The sequence below is a fragment of the Euprymna scolopes genome, chromosome 1 (genome assembly GCF_053919585.1).
Source record: "Euprymna scolopes isolate OS-2025 chromosome 1, ASM5391958v1, whole genome shotgun sequence".
Lineage (NCBI taxonomy): Eukaryota > Metazoa > Mollusca > Cephalopoda > Sepiida > Sepiolidae > Euprymna > Euprymna scolopes.
In genome coordinates, this window is record NC_136482.1 from 15,303,528 (window position 1) to 15,318,527 (window position 15,000).

A 15,000-nucleotide genomic window follows, 5' to 3' on the forward strand; every position below is an offset into this window, starting at 1 on the left:
CACATAAAAAAACATACAAAATAAGCACCGAATATTTTTTAAATTGTTTTTCTTTTGGTTTTATAATACGACAATTATTTTCTTTTACTAATGTTTGAGGAAAGCTAAATTTCGAGGTTCCGTTCAGGAAGTCCGGTTGCTTATGATTGTGACTGAAAATATTTAGACAAATATGGCCGCATTGTATCGTACCAGTTCTTATTCACAAACACGCATACTAGCTTACGGGAGTTCATTATTAGTCAAATGGATGTCGTTTGACTATGAAACAACAAATTCTATAAAAAATTTAGAACTATTATTATTATTATTATTATTATTATTATTATTAAACAATGCAGTTTACGAACCATGCTATTTTCTAAATAGTATTTCAAGTTGAATTCAATTTTTTATGGTATCTTTTGTTTATTAAATTGTTAAGTAAAAGTACAGCATAGTTAACAAAGCCCTCCCCATGTTAAGAATGGGTTTCTAAATAATATTATTATTATTCAAGCACTAAAGAACTACTATATTATTATTCAAGAACTAAATAAGTACATTTTAGGCTCTTGTCCTGAATTCCCTCTATATCAAAAAACAATAAAAGAAAAATCTGTATACAACAAATTCTATAAACGTTTTTAATAACTCCCAGAGTTATAAATTTGGCGTTGAAATCGAATTGATCAGTTTATTTTTACGATTTGCTTAATAAAACAAAATGTACTAATTAAACAAAATTTGTAGATAATACTTTGGCATGATAGGATTGTACATTTATGGAAATCACGAAAAATATACCGACTCGATTAATTCTTATGACGTGTATTTGAGAAATATTCTCAGCATCTGAAAATTATTGGCGAGAGTATCACGTCGCTGCAAAATTTTTTGTTGGTTTGTAGAAGGGACATTATAAACGATTATTTTATGCAATTGTTATTACTTAAACGTATAACCATGAATTAATGCATAACATTTTCTCTAAGATTATTAAGGCATCATTCATATGTTTTTGCAATATGTCCATCCATGTTGACCCCAAAATGACCTTCTGTATTTTCTTCCATCATGATAATCCTCGTCCTCACACATCACTACTGAACAATGGACTCCTACAAGAATTTGGTTAAGGAATCCTGCATATTCGTCTTGTCTAGCTATCTCGGAATATAACCCATCTCGAGGATTATAAAACCTTACTTTTAAATCACAAGGCGAAATCATACATGGGCTAAGTTCATAAAAAAAAAAAATTCATGATTTCAAAAAGCAAACATTTTTTTTCTTTAAACTGACAGGAATATTTTTCCTTTCATGTTTGACCTGTGTGTGTGTGTGTGTGTGTGTGTGTGTGTGTGTGTGCTTAAATATTCTACATAAGCATGACAAAAAAGATTTGCTTATATTTTACGAATGTTTTTAGCGAAAAAGAAAAAGTAGAAACAGAAGGAGCGATTTTTCGTGCCTTAATTTATTTTTCATTAATTTGTCGTGCCTAATTATCACGAATAGCAAACCAGCAAGTAGTTATGGTAACTTGCCATACATTTGTCATGCGTTAATCTGTGAATAAATATGAAAATGCTTAAAGCCTATTGTATTAATGTGATGTGGATAGAATTTACTAGCAAAAACAATGCTTTTTTTGAATTGGTCATTTAACTGAGTCACCACGCGCGTTAAGAGATGGTCTGATATGGATTGTGTATTGAAAGAAGAGAAAGACAAACAAAGGCGTCGCGTCTGCGTTAAGTATTGAGTGTGCGGCCATTGTCATGTATCATGTCGAATGTATTCTGGGATCGGCAATTTAGAAGCAAGAAAAGAGGATGTTTCCCCTCGATAAGATCAAGTGCTCCTCTGTTTAAGCTGCAGCGAACAGGAAACAATGGCTTGTTTGCCTGAATTATGACGACTTGAACCGGCTGTGGTGGGTGTCCAGCCAGTAATAAGACCCACCTCCTTAGGGTCGACGTACAGCCGGGGGTGATACACCCTTCTCTCTATCTCTCCTTAAGCATGCTTGTGTTTGTGCTCTCCCCTAACTATACTATACTTTAACCTAATTTTTCGTCGTCCAACTCTGCACGTCTAAGTAGAAACCAACACACAAAACTCCTAAAAATATGATAACAGAAAAAGATTTATAAGTGTACTCACGAGATTACTGACTGAAAATATCCAGAGTTTTTTCTTGGAGTCTGACTGACAGCAAATCTAACCAGATTTCCAGTACTCACAACTAATTTAGACAATCTTTTCAAATGACTTTGCGTTAATCGCAAGAAGTGTTAACTATTGATTTCTCACAAGCAAACATCATTGGTATTCATTGGAATTTCGTGTCAATAAACCTCTCCAAGGTCCCAGTATTCTTCGAATTAATACAGGGGATGTCTGGTTAGTATCTTTTCCCCTGGACCTTTCCATTCTCCTTGACCCTTCATGACAGTTTTGTGTGGTATCAGCCGAGTCTGGTGTATTTTTCTTATTTAAGACGATACACACGTTTCTGAACATATTCATTATAAGATGTAGTCTTGAGTGAATGACAGCAAATCTGAACAAATTTTCACTTTTTCCGATAATCATGCAAACACATTTACGTTTTTAAAATAACCTTTAACTAATGGTTTTTCGCTGACAATGAATGTTGGTCTTTTCTGGAATTTGAGTGGAAATTAGTCTCCTTATAGCTTAAGTATTCTCCCATCCAGTGGAGGTCTTATTAATGCTTTATCACCTCTTGACCATTAATTTTGCTTTGTGTAAGCCGAAGCTAGTGTCATCACATATGTGTTGTATATTATTTTGGAGGGGAGGGGTCAGCTTATTAGATTTCTTGCCCTTTTAGGACTTTGGTTTCTTCTTCTTCTTCTTCTTCTTCTTCTTCTTCCTTATGCTCGTCAGTACAGATGACGTAATTGTAGCGCCAGTATTTATAATGCATATCTATAAGCATTTGTAATTAGAGGATTAACTCCTAAGCTAATTAACGGATCATTATAATATTTTATATACAGTGACACAAAATAAACTTAATATAGCATCCAGAGGTCCAATAGAGCCATTCTTACCGGGGTATATACTTCTTCCCTTTCTTCATAATATTACTATTCTTATTCGCTAGAAGTTCCCACACAAGTAATCATTGATAACAACCGATGGTGTTCCCTTGAGTCTAGGTGACAACAGGTCTTTCCAAATTTCGAGTACTCTCCACACTTTTCGACAACTTTTGCAAATGATATTGCGTCAGTGCAACAGATTCTTGCTATTTCTTTCTCGATAGAAATGACCATTGGTCTCTACTCAAATTTAGATGGTAATTTCGAAATATTAAATGCTTTATATTGAGGTACGGCGATATCTCCCAGCAAAAAAAAAAAAAAAAAAAATCTGCAAGATCTAACGTCGTTATCTCCCTTGAATGGGATATACGTGCGACTGAGAATCGCTTATAAACTAAAAGCACTCTCTCAGGTTCCATCACACAAACGTTAGCAAGTGAAAGTCGTGTCGGAAGAAATCATTTTAAGTGATGAGGGGAAGCGAGAAAGCGTAAAGGAATTCAGACAATTTCAGTCTAAAAAGTGTTTGGGGGGACCCCAACATCATTGCACCATCACAGGTTGGTGCTTTTTAATATTTATGTCCTCAGAAATGATAATTTATGAAAAATGAAAAAAAGTTAATGTGATTCTATGATTTTATTTCATTATAAGTGGAAAACTTGGGAAAGCATAATTTTCTGTCGATTTGAACGGACGGAGAGCACTAGTTTTCTATATTTGTCTAGTTGAAAACTGGTGTTCACTCAGGAGCAAAAACAAAACTATCGGCAAAAAATTGACAATCAGCAAAATATAGGAATAAATGGTGTCCGATTTTCTTCACTAGAATACATGAAGCAACATAGAACCTGGTAAGTTGTAAAATGGGTGACCATTTGAGAAGCCAAGCCGTTGTATGCGCTCTCCACTTATCTTGTTATTGTTTCCAATCGTCTTACACTCCTTGAATCAAGCAGTGTAGACCCAGGAGAGGTATGGTAGGGGAGTACGCAAACCTTGCTTCAAAATTACACGTACAGTTCTCCTTACAGGGGATATCCATTGACGGAGGATATGAGAATATATTAAATAAAAGGAAATTAATTAGTTTCCGACGGACAAATCGTGACACAAAAGTGAAATAACTGCAATAGGATATTCTAATGAAATATGCGATCATCTTTTTAAATCCATTAATTTGTTTATTTCATCTGATGAACTGATCCCTATAATGCATTGTTTTAAACTCAAATTTAATAAAACATTGCGCATATCATAATATCATATTACTTTTTTTATGGAGTACTGTTGCCTCATCTGCGCAGGAGCTGATAGAAGTAGCTTATCCTGACTTGACAATGTTCAAAATAGACTTTGTAGCTTAGTGGGGGTGCCCTTTTCTTTTCTCCGCAACCTCTTTCCCGCAGAAGAGACGTTGCGAGCCTGTCTTTGCTTTATCGTTATTTTCATGGCAAATGCTCAGCTGAGCTTCAATCTATGGTCCCCCCCTCGCTAAACTTTCACGAAAAACACTCGTCTAGCCAAAACCACTATCAATAATTTCCCACACTCTTTATCTCTGTCTAAACCTAAATGCAGATTCCATGAAGAAAGCTTTTATCTTAGAACTGCACGCCTGTGAAACTCTCTTCTGATTGACCGCTTTCCAGCTGACTACAACCTAATTGTCTTCGAGGCCAATGTAAACAAGTTCTTGATGAATCGTGCCCCTAATAATCCAATTACAAAATTCCCACTATTTATGTTTACTACGCTATAATCACATTGACTAATGTATACCCATTAACCCTTATCCTTGAGTAGCCTCCGGACCTTGATAAGTGGTGATTCCTGTGTAAAAAATGAAGGTATGCTTAGATATGTTATATACTTAATGAAAGATTAAACGCATATTACATTAAATTTTTTTTATTCATAAGTCAACATGTCACGCATCTCTCTCTCATAGCTTGCTAACTATATTTCGTATTGTTACTAGATGTTTAATAATTCAGTTACTCTTGGTACACAATGTTTCCTTGCTTGTGTTTTTCAGTTGTTTTGTACTTTAGGCCGAACTCAATGCTTATATTATGATACAAAGAAACAAAGTCTATTGAGTCATGTTAAATTCATGACATCGTTCAAAGGAAAAGAAAGGTTATCATCCCAGGCATTACGGATCGTGGTTAAGTTTATTTCACCGAATAACACCGATAGAAAGGAGTTCGTAGAGCCGAGTTAACTCAAGATATCCCCTTGCGTGACGCGACATTGTTAGATCCATGCGTTTGAGGAAGTTCCGTGTGTCTGCACAATTATTGTACTTGTCACAGCCACGATTGCTTACAACTCTGAGAATATGATCACTGAAATGTTTTATTTTCTAATGTGTTTTTGAAAAAAAAAAAAAAAAGAAACAAAAAATAAAGCCCGTTTTCTTTGTTTCTTTGTCTTACGGAACCGGATACAAAGACAGGCAGAAACCAATCCTAATTATTTAGTCAAGGGACTAACTAATAACGGCGCTTGTGAGAAGTTATCCGATTTTAATATCAATTAATTGTCTGAAAATTCGTAGACACATGCATTTTCGTACGAACATTTGTAACAGATAAATTGAGTTATAACTATTAAAAGGATAATAATTCAGCAAAATGTTTACATAACAAACATGGAAATACAGAAATCACATACAAAAAAGAAAAACAACAAATAATCGCTAAAAGAGTATAACATGTTTTCAATATTTCGCCATAAGATAGAGTTTCGTCAGGAATAAATATGAAAGAATAGTCACTATCAATTGGATGCCGTGGTTTAAGTTAGAAATATAACGCGTGTGTGTCAATTGGGTAAGACAAAGTGTTAGCATCAGTGAATTGTATGTGGATATCAGTGAAGCACAGGGTATTTCAACATAAAATTGTTAGTTGAAAAGTTCTGTAAAGATCATGGTCATAATGTAACAGGAATAAGTAGTACTATGTATTAGGCAAGGAATAAGAATACTATGAATTTGTCTTGCAATGTATTCGTCCTAGATGCGATCCGCATTGTGTTAAGAATTCATTTTCTAGGATATAATAAATTAATAAACGGTTTCCACGTATATTTAGGTATAATGCAAATGATATTGAAAATGTCAGTTTTTGCATAAAGATGTCATCCTACTCCTATGATCCCAGCGTTTGCCGTTTGGTGGGTCCGTGTCGTGGATTCGTTTCTGGAACAATTGTTACATTGTCACGGCACCAGCTACCCGGGGGAAGAAACCTAATGAAACGATAGGAACATCCATTTACATCAAGAGGTCGGTATGGTCGTCAAGTTTTCGTTACGTTTTTACGGGCAGCATTTGTCGGCATTAAGCAGCAAGGGCCGCTTCTCTGTTGCTGAAAATGAACGCTTGTATAATATATTGAACACTTCCCAAAATAGCGAATTATTTTATTATTGGCTGTTAAGGAGTATTTTAATCTCGGCCGTCGTCATGTGCGATCAGTGCAGAATTACCATGAGCACCAAGGTAGACGAGCCGTCTGTTCAGCGTCTCTCCTTCAACTGTATTTTACAATACAATTTTCCTCTATTTCTCCATTGAAAGAGAAAAGAAGAGAAAGAGAGAAAGAGAAATACATACATAACATTTAAACATTGCTTCAAATTCGATAGTCAACAAGCAAGCGTGAACTCTAACCTCTTTGCTCTCGTTTACAAAAATCACTTGCCAATCTCGCACGCTGACAACGTTAACCTTAAAAAGACCCCAAATGTGAGGAGTCGAAAGAGTTGTTCACCTACTGTGCCGAACTCCACATACAGCGTCTAGTGTTTCTAAATGGTCATCCATTCGGTTAATGTAGCAAAACTTTAGTAATCTAACGAGAGTTGGTATGTCAGCGTTATTTTTCTGAATACGCTAAACATATGGATCAAATAACAGTCATGTTTATACAATGGATGCAGTGGTAAGGGTTAGAAGTCTAACATGATCACTAGTTGGGTAGGAGAGAGTGTTGGGGTCGAAAAGGCGCCTGTGGACAGTGGAAAGGGACATCTATTGTAACATGGAAAATTGTTCGTCAAAAAAAAATTAGTAAAATATACATGGAGATGGGATACAGAAAAATAAGGGTACGGAGCTTTATAACATAGTAAGATAGGGATTTGCAATGTAGCAGAAGTTTCTGGATACGAGGGTTACAATGTGATCATTCCAAAGGTTACATTTGTGATGGGATAAAAATCTATAGGTAATTAGGGATAGGAAAAGAGATAAAATAAACTTTTTACCTTGAATTTATGCGTTACTCAAATACGTACATTTTTAGGAAATATACGAACGACATCAAGCAACGTTGAGCTGATCAGTACTAGATAGGTGACCATTTGGACTACCAGACGTTGTATGTAGAAAAACCTTATCTAGGATATCTTGGAAAATATTGCGGTTCAACCCATGTAAGACTAGTGCCACTTTGTTTCGTTTTGTTTTCTTTCTGTCAATTTAAAAACTTAAAAACATTATGCATTTTCAAAGTCTTAAAATATCGGAAACAAGTCAACCATTTTATTCTTTTGTTAATAGTTGGGAGCAGGTATTTAGTGTTGACGGTTCAGAATGTTAGACCAAATTAAAAAAAAAACATTTAAAGTGCCGAATAATACGTTATTTAAACTGAATTTAAATTTCTTAACAAATCCTTGTGTATTAAAAGATTGGGAGTTGTAGAAGCTTACAAATCTGACGAGGTATTGTTAGGCGCAGTCGTGTATACGTCAACGACAATCCGGGGTTTTGTTGGTCAGAGGTGTAATTCTGTTTAGTTCAAGGAAGGTTTGACGTAATTATTATCATCTAGCTGCCATGGCCTGACGTTGTCTTGAGAGTAAGTTTACTTGTTATTTTAATTATGCTGTTTTTTGGTTTTTTTTTTTAATTTATTTTGCGTGATAATAAGCCAGCCACCACTGATTCCATTTCGCACTAATACAATGGGAATTTGGTTAATGCTTTTCCTGCTTGGTCTTATCAGACTTCTTGGCCATTCAAAACATTACAAATATTGGTATTATAGTGGTTTTCTTTATGATCCATATTCCTTTCAGTGTCCTGGCACGTTCCTTGTGCATTCTTTGTTTTGCTAGTTACATGATATTCGTTATGTGATCTTGCGGCACAGCAAAATATTCAGCAGATATTTTTTTTTGTTTTTTTTTCACTTATATCAGACCGAGTTTCCTTATTTGGATACATGTGTGTTATTACATACATGCCTCAGAGGATGTTGTGATTTTCGTTTTCAAATACTATTTTGGATTTGTGTCTGAACAATTTGCCTTCTTGTTCAATATCCAGGCGTTTAGATTGTTCGCAGTGAACTCTATTTATCACTAAGTCGTGTCTGCTTTTGAACTAATTTGCTTTATTCAGTTGCTATGTTTCGCCTCTTTGCCCTAAGAACCTTTTATTGTTTCTATCTATGTTTACGTTGATATAGTTAGTTCTGATAGCGTTGTTCTGTGCGACTGTAATAAGTGATATCGTTTCTTTGTCATGGCATCCATTTTGTATCATGTTCATGTGTCTTTCTTCTCTACTCTGTCTTATGAATCGACCATACAACTGATTCTCTTCCTGTTTCTCTCTGCTCGCATTTTTTTGTTTCTCTTTGTATGTATCCTTATGGTGGTTTCTCTAGTTGCGATGATAAGTCCTTACGTACCTTGGCTTATGTATTTTGCGAATTCTTTTTGTCTCATTCACTATGTCTTTGATGTTTATAAGTTCTCGTTCCTTTCTCTTTTATGTAAAAGCGGTTAATATTCATCTGGTGCAGCCCATTACACATTGTCATTAGCGTTATAATTTTCTGGATTATATACCTAAGTTTCCTTTTTATCCAACCTATGAAGGATTCAGAATGTCTTACTAGAAACGCTATCTAAATATTTATCCATTATAATAGGTTTCTGCTATATGTTTTGGTTTATAAGGGCTTTCTTGTCCCTCTTTTTATTTTCTTGTCCCTTTTCAAATTATCGTTTAATTTGATAGAATTATTATTATTACTATTATAATTATTTTTTATTATAATTTTTTAAATCATCATCATCATCATCATCATCATCATCATCATCATCATCATCATCATCATCATCATCATCATCCATATATTAATACGATAGAGTGTGTGTTCTTTTGTGTGTCACGCTTATATCCGGGTCGTTCATTTGTTATATTCTATTTCTTGTCATAAATAATTTTACCAAAAATTCTTCATAAATTTTGGTTTTAGTTTCGACTATAGCTGATGGCACTTAAATCATCTATTTTTTTTTTATAAATAATTTTATCAAGAATTCTTCATAAGTTTTGGTTACGGTTCCGATTATTACTGAAGGAACTCAAGTTATATCTATATAATATAGTGTTCTCATAAGTTTTTATTTCGGTTTCGATTCAAGCAAATGCACCCAAGTCATGTGGATATATTTTTTATTTTTGAAATCGTAACTTTAAACATATAACATCGATAGAACATTAACTCTATAATAATATATACGAAATCTGCAAGAATTAAAATATCATACTTAAGCGTATTTTACGACTGGGCTTTACCGGGCGTTCGTGTTAGCTTAGATAAATACTTTTGCAGTTTTAACAAAAAAGCTACAATAATATCAAAGCGTCTTCATTTACACTGAATACCTACAGAATGCCAACATCAATATATTACATATGAATGAGTCCCCTGTGGAATTTCCCGAGGTCCCGCTAGTTGTTGCTGTTGTTGTTGTTGTTGTTGTTGTTGTTATTATTATTATTATTATTATTATTATTATTATTATTATTATTTATGGAGACTAGGTGACAACAGGGGCATACTCAGAAGACATTGGGATGGAGTTTGGAATTAGTAAATGTGCGATGCTGGTGATAAAAAGAGGAGTAAAGGTTCATTCGAATGGAATAGTGCTGCCAAATGGAGAAATCATGAAAGAAATAGGATATAAGTATTTGGGAGTGCTGGAGTGTGTAGGCATTATGAACAGAGGAATGAAGGAAAAAGTCAGGAAGGAGTATCTTAGAAGAGTGAAACTAATTGCAAAGTCGAAACTGTATGGAGGAAACCTAATGAAAGCAGTAATTGCATGGGCAGTCAGTGTTTTGAGATATACTGCGGGAATTTTAGAATGGTCTGACAAGGATTTGCATGCCATGCATATCAAAACAAGAAAGGTTTTAGCAATGTTTGGTATATTTCAAATTCGAAGTAGCGTAGCAAGGCTGTATCAAAAGAGGAAAGATGGTGGGAGAGGATTGAAAAGTGTAAAAGATTGTGTTAGAACCGAGGAGATGTCGTTGAAGGAGCATGTGGTGAGAAGTGAGGAGTGGATGCTTACGGTTGTGGCCAATAAAGTGGAGGTATGTGAGACCAAGGCTGATTATGTGAAACGTATGGATACAGAAAGGGCAGAGGAACTGGCTAGGAAGAAAATGCATGGAAGGTTCTTCCAGGATATAGCAGAAGTGGCTGATGAAAGATCATGGCAATAGCTTAGAGCTGGGTATCTGGCTAAGAGTACTGAAGCTTTTGTTTGTGCAGCACAAGAGCAGGCATTAGGAACACAATTGTTAAAAAAGGTGGTTCTAGGAGAGGAAGTTGCGGCAGAATGCTGGATTTGTGGTAAGACCTCAGAATCAATTGTGCACCTTGCAGCAGAGTGTAGTGGACAGGCCCAGAGAGAGTACTGCAAAAGACACGATCGAATGAGACTCCGGATATATTGAGAGGTGTGTAAGAGGGTTGAGGTGAAGTGTGCTGGAAAATGGTTTGAGGAGGTGCCTGATGAAGTGAGAACAAGTGAGGATGGCAAGGTAGAGGTATGGTGGGACAAAAGTGTTATAACGACCAAGCAATTGGAACATAATCGTCCGGATTTGGTCGTCATCGACAAGGTCTAAAAAAAAAACTGGCAGACTGTAGACTCAATACCCTGAGACAGGAATGTGAGCGAGAAGGAGAAAGAGAAGTGGAGCAATTATGCCCCATTGGCCTTGGAGATAAGGCGTATACACGGGGTTAAAACACAAATAATCCCGGTCGTAGTTAATACACTAGGAGTGGTATCAAGTCGTTTGGAAGGACAACTGAAAAAAACTACAAATCCCCGATGTTTTAGGCAGCCTTCAAACCTCTGCAATTATAGGTACCATTAACATCCTTAGGAAAACCCTTGATCTTTGAAGCTCCTGGTTTGAAGTCGGGATTAAGGGAAATCCTCTAGAAATGAATCCCATCATTTTCCAGAGAGACGTTCATAAATGAAATCAGAATTATCGTAACCTTCTTCTTCTTCTTCTTCTTCTTCTTCTTCTTCTTCTTATTATTATTATTATTATTATTGTTGTTGTTGTTGTTGTTGTTGTTGTTGTTGTTTCACAAGGAGCTTTCACACAGGTCATAAGGGATCTCTTCTTGAAAACAACCAGTGGTTTTACCTGGAAGCTGGGTGACTACAAGTGTCCCCAGTTTTACAGTACTCTCCACCTCTTGATATCATTAGTAAATGAATTTGCATTATCGCAACAACCGCTTACCATTGATTTCTCGCTTACAGTCACCATTGGTCGCCACTGAAATTTGAGTGGCAATAACCCCCCCCCAGGTTCCAGTTCTCTTCACACTTGTCCAGCAGAGGTCTGGGCAGTCATCTCCCCTCGGTCTTTCCACCCTCGTTGACCCTTCTCGGCTATTTGGCACCATTCATTTTTTTTGGAGGCGGTGATTGGGTAATGGGAGGGGATAAGGGACAAGATAGAGAACTTATGGATATGCATCTTCGATGTTCTTGGTTCCATGTTTTGTCTCTGCAGTAGCTCATGTAGCCTGTGCTTATGTGTATTAGTCTCCGCATTCAAGGGGGTTCCTTAATATTTCATCTGTTTTCATTGTTGTTATTCATTGTATCTTTCCAGCCATTCCTCTCATTCCAATTTCTCCCATTCTTTTTTCAAAGTTTTTCGGAATTGTTCCCAGTGCTCCTACTATTATAGGTACTATCTTCATTTTTTTTTAATCACCCACATCCCTTTCAGCTCTCTGGCCAGCTCGGTGTATTTACTCTGTTTCTCCATTTCTTTGATATTTATCCTGTGCTAAGCTGGAACGATTTGGCAGGACTTTTCTTTCTCGTTAATTATTACGACATCCGGTCTTCTTGCTTAGATGGGTTTATCCATTTGTATGTCCATGTCCAATAGAATTTTGTGATTCTCGTTTTCAATTACTGCTGTTGGCTTATGCTTATACCATTTGTCCGTTCGTTTGAGGTGCAGTGTTTTGCACAATTCCCAATGTAGTGCACTTCCTACTTGGTCGTGTCTGTTCTTGTATTCCCTTTGAGCTAGATTGCTACATTCACCTACTATATGGTTTATAGTTTCGTCTCTTTGTCCATAGAGTCTACATTTGCTGTTTTCTTGTGTTTTGTCGAGCTTCGCTTTGATGTGGTTGGTTATTATCGAGTTATTTTATGCTGCAGTTATTAGGGATTTAGTTTCTCGGTTTACGTGTTCTTTTCACATCCATGTCCAGGTGTTTTCGTTATACTCGTCTTTTGTCATCCTTGCGGATCATCCGTGTAGTTGTTTCTCTTCCCATTTTTCTTTTCTCGTTTTATTATTTGTCTCTCTGTTTTCTGTTTTTTCTTTTTCCGTGTCTCTCGCTGCTATAATTATACTTTCAGTGTTTTGTAATTTGTATTTTTCTAGTTCTTTTTTTTGTGCCATTTCCACAGTCTTCTATACAAACCAGTCTCCTCCCGCCTTCTGTCCTTTTCACGTAGAGGCTGTAAACATCGTCATTCAGGTGTGGTGCATTATGCATGGTCAAGAGTTTTCTGGTCTTCTGATCGAGCTGTCTCAGTTCTTCTTTAGTCTACCTTATGAACGGTCCAGAGTATCTTACTAGTGTATTTATACATTTTTATGAGGTTTCTACTATATAATTTTGTTTTCAGAATTTTACTTGTTCTTCGGAGGTAATCTTTTCCGATTCCCCTTTTCATTTCTGTTGCTTTGATGGTGCCTGCTTCCTGTTCTCCTATGTATTTATAGACGTCTTATTCCCCTAGTACCCTCATATCCGTTTGGTTGGGTAGTTCTATGCCTTCTGTCGTATCTAGTTTTCCCTTTCTTATAACTAGTAGTGCGCATTTTTCCATGCCAAATTACATTTGAATATCCTGGCTGAAGATCCTGGTAGTGTTTATTAGTGTATCTAGTTCAGTTTCGGTCGTTGTGAAAAGTTTGGGATCGTCCATGTACACTAGGCGGTTCATTTTTTTCGTCTGTATTGGAGAACTTGTATCCGGCTTGGCTCTTTCTCAAAATATTCATCAGGGGCATCATGGCTATGATGAACAGTAATGGTCTAGTGAATCTCCTTGGAAGATGCCTCTTTGTATATTAATTTCTGTTACGTGTTGTCCATCAGCTGTCAGTTCCAATCTCCATGTTTCATTGCATTTTCTATCACGTGGATTATCCTGCTTAGTATTTTCTACATTTTAAAGCATTTTATTATCCATGTTTGGGGTATCCTGTTGTATGTTTTTTTTGTAATCAATCCACGCCATAGCGAAATTTTTTTCTCCTTGTTTTTACTTCCTTTTGGATCTTTTGGACTATATATAACAAATCACGTGTTCCTCTTTTTCCATTGTGGCATCCTTTCTCTTCTTCGGGAAGAAGTCCACGATTATTCAGGGAATGGTAGATTTGTTCCCTCAGTTGTGCTGTTATTATTTTCCTACATAGTGGGTAAGCACGTGATATGCCTATAATTACTGGGGCGGTTTCTTTCTTTGTGTCCTTCTGTATCAGTGTGGTCTTACCTTTTGTCATCCAACCTCTTACGCGTACATCTTCTCAGGTTTGAGATAGCCTTTCGTGTAAGATCGTGATTTTTTTTTTTATTATTATTATTATTATTATTATTATTATTATTATTATTATTATTATTATTATTATGATAAGCCAAACAAAAAGATCTAATGAGATTAGCGCATTGTCAGTTGAATTACGAAACATATTATGAAAGGATTGAAAATTACGAATACAATAAAAATGTTTTTATTTATCAGATATTTGTTGGATTTAAAGACGACCATGTTGTAGTATATATGGAAGAGGTCTGATTGTATTTGTTCAACAAACGGTAATTTCTTGGAAAATATTTTGTTCGTGGAATTTCCGTTTGATATGAAAAAAATGTTTGAAGAAAAAACGTTTCGCAATTGTGAAAAAAGTGTATCACCTTTCTAATATGATGTTTCTGAATGTTAATTATTCGTATTATTAAGATTATTCGCACTATTTTTATCATCTTGAATGTTATTTTCACAACGTTTCGATCGGTGTAACCCCCGACCTTCTTTAGCTGTATCTTGTCAAACTCGAAAATCTGTATGGTCATATTTAGAATCTGTAGAAAATTTCCAACGGGACTTTTTATTTAAACTACGAGGGTAGCATATCTTGTTCTGTCAGTCATGGCCGGGTAGAAGTCTTAAGCAATTTGCAATTATATTTTTAGTATCGTTCACACTTACCCATGGCGTAATGGATAAAGTACTTAGTTATTCAGTTCTAAGTTACCCAATTCTGGAAGTTGAAGTTCAATCCTCAGTGGAAGCGATACTAAGAATATAATTCTGAATTATGTAAGACTGCTACTCGGTGATAGCTGACGCAATGAGAACAAGCCACGTCTGTAGATTGAATAAAGGGGTAAGTTCAAAATTCGGTACGGAATCCGGAGTTCGGCATAAAGATTCTCAAGTTCGACAAGATGCACCTGACGTAGGTCGGAGGTTACATCGGCCCGAAACGTTGTGATAAATAGAAGAACAGTAGTATGGATACTACAAGTCATAATGTAAATGAAAT

The 15,000-nt window shown here is 35.8% G+C and overlaps 1 protein-coding gene across 4 annotated transcripts in view; it reads left to right on the top strand.

The window, feature by feature from the left end:
* LOC145283682 (uncharacterized) overlaps positions 1–15,000 on the top strand; it is a 374,028-nt gene that overhangs the window by 23,023 nt on the left and 336,005 nt on the right. The window lies entirely within an intron of this gene.